General features: G+C 45.8%; 1 protein-coding gene across 6 annotated transcripts in view; it reads right to left on the reverse strand.

The window, feature by feature from the left end:
- The window catches only part of fam49a (family with sequence similarity 49 member A), a 17,700-nt gene extending 9,398 nt beyond the window's left edge, over positions 1-8,302 (reverse strand). For 3 of the 6 annotated variants that reach the window (XM_062466886.1, XM_062466882.1, XM_062466884.1), the window contains exon 1: positions 8,149-8,302. The gene's annotated coding sequence lies outside the window, so the exon portion shown is untranslated. Of the gene's footprint in view, positions 1-8,131 lie in introns of all 6 variants that reach the window. The other 3 variants (XM_062466883.1, XM_062466885.1, XM_062466887.1) reach the window with 3 other exon arrangements.
- Positions 8,303-8,829: the final 527 nt, after the last annotated feature.

Raw genomic sequence — 8,829 nt, forward strand, 5'->3', positions numbered from 1 at the left:
GCTAGTTCACCGACTGACCAGACACAGACAGACAGACACAGCAGGTAGTGGAATCAGGAAGAGACAGAGTTTCAGAAAATAAACATGTTATTCAGAAGATCCAAATCCAGTGGAATTTTCCAGTGAGCCCAGCTACAACACAAGCACCACTGTTTAACCCCAGCCGGTCACACCAGCACAGGGCCTATAGAATCTGCAGGCCCTCTATCACACAGATAAGCCTGGAGTCACAGACACACACACTCTGGTACTGGGACACACACACAGTCCGGCTTTCTCAGAGTGATGTCCTCGCGCCTGCAGAGCAGCATGGTGGTGCTAATCTAATGCTGATTGATCCGTCAAGGTGAGTCTGCAGCTTGGTGTTACTGAGGGGTACTGGCTGCTCTTCCTGGTCTACATCCTACTATACAGCTAACTGTGGCCCAGTGCTATGCTGTGCATGGCTCAGTTAAATAAACTAAACTGAAGAGGAGGAATCTGCACCAGGGCAGCCGGCTGGAGAGAAGTACACTCGAACACAAAAGACTCCAGATCCCAGGGTTTTCTGTGGTCAACGGAATGGAAGAGGGAGATTCTAGAAGCCTCTCGTTCTGAGAAAGGCAGGTCTTCCCCCTCCCTGGGCTTTTGGAATCGGGGGTGAGAGAGGCAGCGACGCCGTTTCTCCTGCCAGACACCTGCTATTGTAACTCCAGAACAGAGTCCTGTGTTAAAGGATCTAGGAAGGAGCTACTTTCAGCCAGTCCGCCATCTTCATTCTGCACTCACAACGACCCATCTTCACAGGAGAGAGAAAGCATCTTACAGTAGATTGTTTATGACATGACTGTTATGCCAGCTGTATTTGGATCCAGGATTTAGCCGACTGCAAATAAATTATTAACATGACCCCACCAGATCTCCACAGTGTGACATCTCCAGGCAACAGGCTCGGTCACGCAAAGGGTGTGTGTGTGTTTAGGACCCCCATCTCTCTCAGGATTCCTGGGTGTCAGACAGTGCGCTCTGCCGTTAATGGCACCAGCCCTGAGCCCTAGCAACAAGGCTTTTCCTGAGGCCCAAACATCTGCCTGTTGAGCTGCTTCTAACAGTCTGCTGGGTTCACCACGAGGTTAGCCCCACTGGAGGTTCAATGGACTGGAAGACACACATCATCCTGTGAGTACATTACTGTGTGTGTGTGTGACAAAGCTCCAAGCTATCCAATCCTCTGCATAGTAACAGCATGATGGATGGAATCGTGTCAAGCCAAGATGACCAGAATGTTGCCCCCGATGGTGGGGATGATGACCATGACCATGAGCAGGGCTGCCCAGCGCAACTGAGCCCCGTTACCCTCATCTCTGGGACCATTTACATTTCAGAGTCGTCCCACTGAAGCAGGGTGTAGACCACTTCCATTTCTATTCTGCCAAAACAGAAAGCTGGATTCTTTGAAGCTAGACCAGGCATTAAAAACACATTCATGCCAAATGCCATGGACTAGAGGCACAAAAAAAAGAAATGTTCAGACAGGAAGAATTTTTTAAATCACTGCCAATAACAAAAATAAGTATAATTCTTGACTCACGGTCCGTTTCCATGTTAGTTCTCCTCCTAGACCTGTAGAATGTTATAACACCCAATTACTCCTCAACATTACGCAATAACTGACCGTAAATTAAGCTTCCTGTGCTGACCAACCAGCTCATTGATTAAACTTGAGATATGGAATTTGAAACTCTTAGCTGCATCAAAATGTCCCTAGCCACTTCCAGCAGACTGATGTCATTCTGTGTCCTACATTTGAGAAGGCTGGAAGTAGGATTCACAGATATCTGCCGCACCATGACTTGTCGTCTGAAGACACTGCAGAGCCCGAACACAATCAATACACAGACAGGAAATGCTGTTTTTTTTATGGTCGGTTTCCCTGTCTTCCCTGCCAAAGGATGGGCTCCTCTCAGACAGGTAACCATTTCCGTGTCTTTCAAAGCACCGTCGAGGAAAGTATTCGGAGGAGGGAAAAAGGATAAACAAACCCTTGCCAGAGAGAGGAAAGAGAAACATACATTTCCTGCTCATCTTTCTCCAACATTGCTTCTATATCTACCACAAACGTAGACCAACTGTCAGTTGATCTGCTCCTTTCCAACTATCAGCCAAGCACATCGCAACAACAACCAGCCTCCTGGTTAGAAAGAGAAATTAGAGAAAGAAATTCACAATCAATCAAGCGCCACATTACTCGTCTCGTATTGGTAATCTTCGGTGTTGCTGACTTGGTGAGGTCACGTAATGTAATTTTTCCGGCAGCTTTCCGGTATTCATTTCTGGGACAGGCATAGCTCAGTGGTAGAGTGTATGACTGAAGATCAAAAAGTTACAGGTTCAAATCCCTGTCTGTCTGTCGCTTTGGATAAAAGCCTCTGCTAAACAAATGACATTATAATTACCCTAAACGGCAATCATCTCCAATATTTCGACTGTAAAAATCCAGTTAGTCTTTTTGTGTACTGTACACTGAGCTAACTGACACCTAGACAAGTGTACGAGCTTGGCCGCAGTGTGGTCAATCTGGAACATCCCCTCTGAATCTCCCTCGACTGGACTCGTCATGCCACACTGCAGTTAGGAAATAACGTACATTCCCAAACGGCCGTGGACCTGGAACCACAACCCAACCAGAGGAACCAGCACTTCCCTGAGCTGACTGACTTGCTTCATCCCATCTGTGTGCTGATAACAGGGATGGTAGATGGAAGTGTAACAGGAAAAACAGACACACCCAGAGAATGAAGAAACCACCTGAACACTACTGAGGGAGCCTCACACTGGGCCCAGCCTCCAGGCTACATCTGTGCCTGCTGTAGGTACGCTAGACAAGAGCATGCTTATAACACAGAGACATCAAACTTAATTAAGACCTGCTAGGCTGAACTTGATAATGACACAAACCGTCACAGGCTTGAATTGGGGGCATAGTCTGACAATCCTGTTTCCGAAATATAAAAGCAAGCTTCAGTTTCGAAACATTCTACACAGGCTCAGATATCAATATTTTAAGGCCTCCACTGTTGACTGAGGAAAAACAGGCCTGAAATTGGGTTAGAAGAACTGTGACTCCCTCGGGCTGGGAGAAAATGTGACGAGAGAGAGGGGAGGGGGTAAATAAAAAATAATGAAAGAAAGAGAGAGAAGGGATAAAAAGAAAGGGGGGGGGGTGGAGAAAGAAATAGAAAGAGAGACAGACCGAGAGGGCAGGACGTGTTTTGCCCTTATATGGGCACGGGCCAGGGGGGTGAGGGGCTGGGTGGAGGGGACCTGACTGACTGCCCACCACCACAATGGCAGCCTTCTACTGCCTCTGCTGTATCACGCACACACACTCTGCCCTCAGCCCGTCACTAGACCCTGCACACAGCTGCTTACATGGTCGAACCTCACTTCCCCTCAGCCAGCCAGGCATGCTGCTACGCTTAGCTAACACACACACACACACACACACTGGGTGGTTGTCCCCACATCTGGGGTGTCCATGGGAGCAGAGGAAGGGTCAGATGAAGACATGGGGGGGGGGGGGGGGGGAAGAGTGTAAAAGAGGAGGGAGAGAGGGGTCAAGTGAATACGAGTGAGACAAGGAAAAGGGTGTCAGGCTGATCAAGGGGAACATTTTTCATTTAGACGCAGTACTGACTCCGTTTACAAAACCCTGTCTCACAGCCAATGAGGGCTGGAGGATGAGAGGAGGAGCAGAGGACAAGGGGTGTGAACAGAGGGCATAAAGAACACTTAGCTGGAGCTGGGAGGCAGGCCCGCTGCATGTGTGTGTGTGAGCGCATGTGTGTGTGAGAGAGAAAGAAAGGCCTGGTATTCAGAGAGCAGGAGAGCCCCAGTCCTCGCCTGGTTACTACCAGTTATGAACGCATGGCGTGGGACTCCAGGCGGAGAATTCCTCCTGCGTCTCTCCTTCTCCCTGCTCAATAGCACGTCTGTTCTGGGAGCTCTGCATGTCAAAAGCACAGGCGATACAAAGGGGGCCATGTCTGTAAGTCTGTGTGAGAAGGAGACACAGACATGCACAGATCCACCAAACCAGGCTGAGAGATTCGTTTCAGATCTCCAGATCGGGCCGGTCTGGCCCTATCCGTCATTGCCTCGGTCCACGTTCTTGTTGACCTCCTGACCCCTTACTGAGCTGTTCTAGTGTTGGGTAATAATGTCTCATAAAAACACATACATTTAGCAGACACTTTGATCCAAAGCAATGTACAGTACAGGGGGGATTTGAACTTGCGACATTGTGATCTGAAGTCTGGTGCTCTAGCCGCTGAGCTATACCCTCCTGTTAGGTGTGTCTCCAGACCCTGATCAACCTGCTGGTCACCGTGGTGACAGGGATGACGGAAGGATCACTGGAGCAAATTAAAAATCAACACACGTACAGGAACTAAGAAACAGGAAGTGGGGTTTTCCCCCCTTCATTATTCAACAAGTTTTTTTGTCTGTATTATACTACAAAACTGCCTTGGTTGTGATAATAGTCACTGGTCTAAATTAAGACGGTAGTAGTTTTTTTGGCGGGGGACGGTTCCCAGGGCAGTTGATTTTGGGTCAGTGTGGTGGATTGATGTTGCACACTAGATCTCTTTCAACACCCACTGGACCATGCAGTAGTGTGTAGCATGGTGCTTCTTCGTGATTCCACACGCCCATCACAAAAGGATAAATTATCTCTTTTTTTTGGTCAGATTTTCCCAGTGCCTAAGCATACTGTAACCATGGACAAAAACATAAATCAGCCAGGCTACGCTCTTCAAACAGCTGCTGAAAACAATGGGCATGCTGCTGAGGTGGGAACAGTCAGCCAGCCACCCAGTCAGCCAGCCAGTCAGTCAGTCACCCAGTCAGTCAGTCATCCAGCCAACATTGCAGTTAAGATCACACCAGCTGGAGAACAAGAAAAACAGGCATAGCTCCATGGCTCTATAGCTCAGCTGTATCAAATGTACTTTTCCTAACGCTGCAGGTTAGCTATGCGGATATCTCCAAGCTTCCTACCTGTGCATGCCAGACAGTAGGACTGGCTGGCTGACCTTTCAGCAGAAACAACAGAGCTCACACCTGAACTCTACAGTCGCAGAAGAAGCGGAACAGAAAGACAAGGGATCCAAGGTTTACGACAAACTATCTGGTTGGAATATGCTTCACCAAAACATTTGCTGACAGTGCTTGTTTGGGGTGCTCATGGTGGAAGAGAGACACCAACCAGGCACAGAATGTTCACAGATTACAGTGGTGATCAGAATGCCTACATCACACCTCTAGTCTGGTTATCTATTTATGCTCTAATCTCTTCTCTGTATTAGGCTATAGCCTATAAATGGAGCAAAGTTACATTTTATTTGCTCAGGATATAGACCTTGCTACCTCATCTCCCCTCTACTGAATGACAGTGTAATCTAGGTGTGTCTTTTCCCTTCACACGCCAGCCCTGTGTTGTGCACTGATATTGACAGGAAATGAGTGTAAAAGTGAAACATGAACAGGAAGTGGGCAGAGAAAGAAAGAATGTTAAAAAAAAAGGCTGAAAGACTTACATTCTCATGCTGTGTGAGAAGCTGCTGCAAAAATCAGTGGACTTGTTCTATTTCCACATCCTGCACTAGTGTCCTCATTCTATACTAGTGTCCCTCATTAAGTGTACACTTATTTGTCTCTTTTGCCATCACAATAATAGGAGGACAGAAATGTTGTTTGAGTGGTCTCCTACATCTAACACTTTTCTTTTTTATATGCATGACTGGCAGTGAACCATTTCACAAAGACAACGCTGGGTGAAACCAGAACTCCTGTCAGCTGATTTGCATAGAATTTCACTACAAACCGGCTCAGTTCCAATGAACAACCCATTTCCTGAAAACAATGGATTGAAAAAAGAAAATCCTGGAAGGATAGCGACAATACTGGTGAAAACTGTGGCCACAGTGAGCATGATCAAACATCGGAGGAGGTCAAATCAACCGGCAACATTTAGCCTCCTCTCACCTTCACCATTAACAAGATGAAGTTGACCAAGATACGAGCAAGCTAGGAAGGCAGAATGCAAAACAACACAACAAAGCCAAGCTTTAGCTAGCTCAATCTGGTGCTAACCAAGAAGACTGGCCACGAGCCACAGTGAACACTGTCCAAATGGCCGTTTCAACGGCTCGTTCCGTCATGCACCATGGACCATGGTCAACAGACTGGCAAACAGTCTCTCTGATAAGCTGAAAGGAAACTTGTACCCAAACACATGTCCCTAACCGTCAGTGAAAGTGGACTGTGGGGCTGGAACATCAACACCTCTGTCTACTAGCTTTAAACCCAGAAAACCTGTGGAGGGCTGTTGACAATGAAGAGGGTTTAAGCTCCTTACTCCTGTGAGTCGACTTCAGTCAGAATCAGGGTGGACATCTGGGGGAACCATATACCATAGTCTTAAAACAACACGCAACGTTGTTAAACATCAGGCGCTATATTCTCAATTTTCACAAACTCTTTCTGCCTTAAGACACAATACTAGAGAAATGCGGCAACAAGATCCAATGCATTCCTACCAAACGCATGCATGCACACACACACTGTTGAGGAGTGCAGCTGTCACTGTACGTCTGAAACAACAGGCACCATTTCACAAAGGAGGATCAGGAGCAACGGTAAATCAGTGCAGACACTGTAGCTGTCCTGACAGATACAGCCGGCTCCATAAGTCTGACAACACTTACGTCAAGATACTTCTATTTAGCATTTGTTCCGAATGTAACACAAGGAAAATCATTAGAAAGGACAATACGAGTTTAACAATTTGAAAGAAGAGTTGAATCTTTGAAAGATGTTTGTCAAAACCTGGTGAGCCATGTTATGCCAGCATGTCAGTGTTCCAAAGAGCTTCTTGTGATATCACAGAATGTTTGGCTTTCTCATTCTTCAATTCCCCCATTCAATGTGGTCTCAGTCTTTTAAACCCAACAGTATCTCAAGATGCCCAACATTCTGTGATCTGCTCTGTAAGTTTGAATCAAATAGTTATATATCTAGTTCTAAGGTTCTTAATATTGTTTGTCTCTGTCAGCAGTTGTGCTGGATATAATCAGCAGAGGTAGTATTGGCTTCCCCAAAGGGGAGAGAAATTATACCATTAACTTAAGTAGGTACATGAGGAATGAGGAACAACTGCTGCGGTCTAACGTTTCTCAGAAGTTAAACTAGCTTGATTGTGTTGTCGGTTTGACAAGTTGGGAAACCCTTCAAAAAGCACTGATTGCCTGCATGCGAAATAGATGTCCAAATCAGCTGAGGAGGGCTGAGTGGGTGACACTTCTTTCTGCCATGGGTTGACAATCCAATACAGACAGTCATGGGCTTTCTAGAGCACCTTAAGAGACCAACTGAAAGTGCAGGAGGCAATCGTTTTACTTACGCTAAATGCTACAGGTAGCTGTGGTCAGCGGGCGACTTTTTAGGCTTTCTTACTTCGACTACTCTCTCATACAGTATATAGACAGCCATCTAGCTAACATGTGATATTAGCTAACGTTCGACTACTGTATAGCCAGCACTCACTGTCCAACCCTAATTAGCTAGCATTATAGCTAGTGCTAGGTCAGCTAACGCCAGGAAAATCCAGTGATTTTTTTTATCGGAATTTAGGGAAATCCAATGGAAACGTTAAATTACATCTCAAAGAACGAAAACAGAATTTGAATGTTGTTAGTCTAGCTAAACCAAAGAACCCATTGATAATACAGCGACCTGAATCGGATTGCAGCTAGCTACCTTGCTAGTTAACACGAGTGACCAGTTCTTTATAGTATACCAATTGCCTGTTGCAACACAGTCCCGCGGTGACACATGTTTCCCTTGTCCTAAACTATTATGTCTCCGCCCGACATTAATCCAGTACGCACAAGAGTCACCCAAAACGAACAGACCTTCTAGTTAGGCAAGATAGCTAGCTAGCTAACATTAGAGCGCACACTTCCTGCGGCGAGTCCTAAATACCCATGTGAACTCGCCTGGCACCGACAAATTGAGTTAGTAACGTCACCATTGCTAACATTGAACACTAATTTCACACAGTTATATACAGAAAGAGCACAAAGTTCACCGATTATTTGCGCCTACCGGTATGTTGCTCCAAATCGTAGTTTTAAATGGGAGATCCGATGGTTCAACACTCCGATAGCGCCACTTTCCACAACCACTACAGTCAGCGGTCGCTACAACAACAACGCTTTTTCAGTTTAACCTACCCCTCCCTCCAGCACCATAAAAAGCACAGAAAAAAATCTCGCCTCAAACCCCGCCCTTATACAATTTTAATTGTAATTGGTTAACACTGACCATGACTGTAAATTTCAAACAATCTGATATTTTCTTTATTCTCGTAATGTCTGTATTCTTCATGTGAAAAAAATAAATAGGCCTAAAAAAAACTTTCAATAGGCCTAGCTACATGTAAAATGACACTGGTTACATTGAATTTAGTTTTTTAAAGTTTGTTACACGGTTTGGCATCATAGTGGCTTAACTCTCACTTTTATACCCTGAGGCTATTTGGAATCCACTGCATGGTGATGAACTTATTCTGGACACGTGCTGGTTTTTCACCGAGACAGTAACGTTGATTAATGCAACTACAGGCATGTTGGAACACACCGTTGGTGACATTTAGAAACTGCAGGCTGAGCTGCAATCCACAAGGCCTCAACTCAGAAATTGACTTTTTGTCCAGCTTGAAAGGAATGCTAAGCCAAGTCTCTAAAACGGTGTTGGTCTGTTTTATACATAGCTATGCGCTGGCTG

This window comes from Osmerus eperlanus, chromosome 8 (genome assembly GCF_963692335.1).
Source record: "Osmerus eperlanus chromosome 8, fOsmEpe2.1, whole genome shotgun sequence".
Classification (NCBI taxonomy): Eukaryota; Metazoa; Chordata; class Actinopteri; order Osmeriformes; family Osmeridae; genus Osmerus; species Osmerus eperlanus.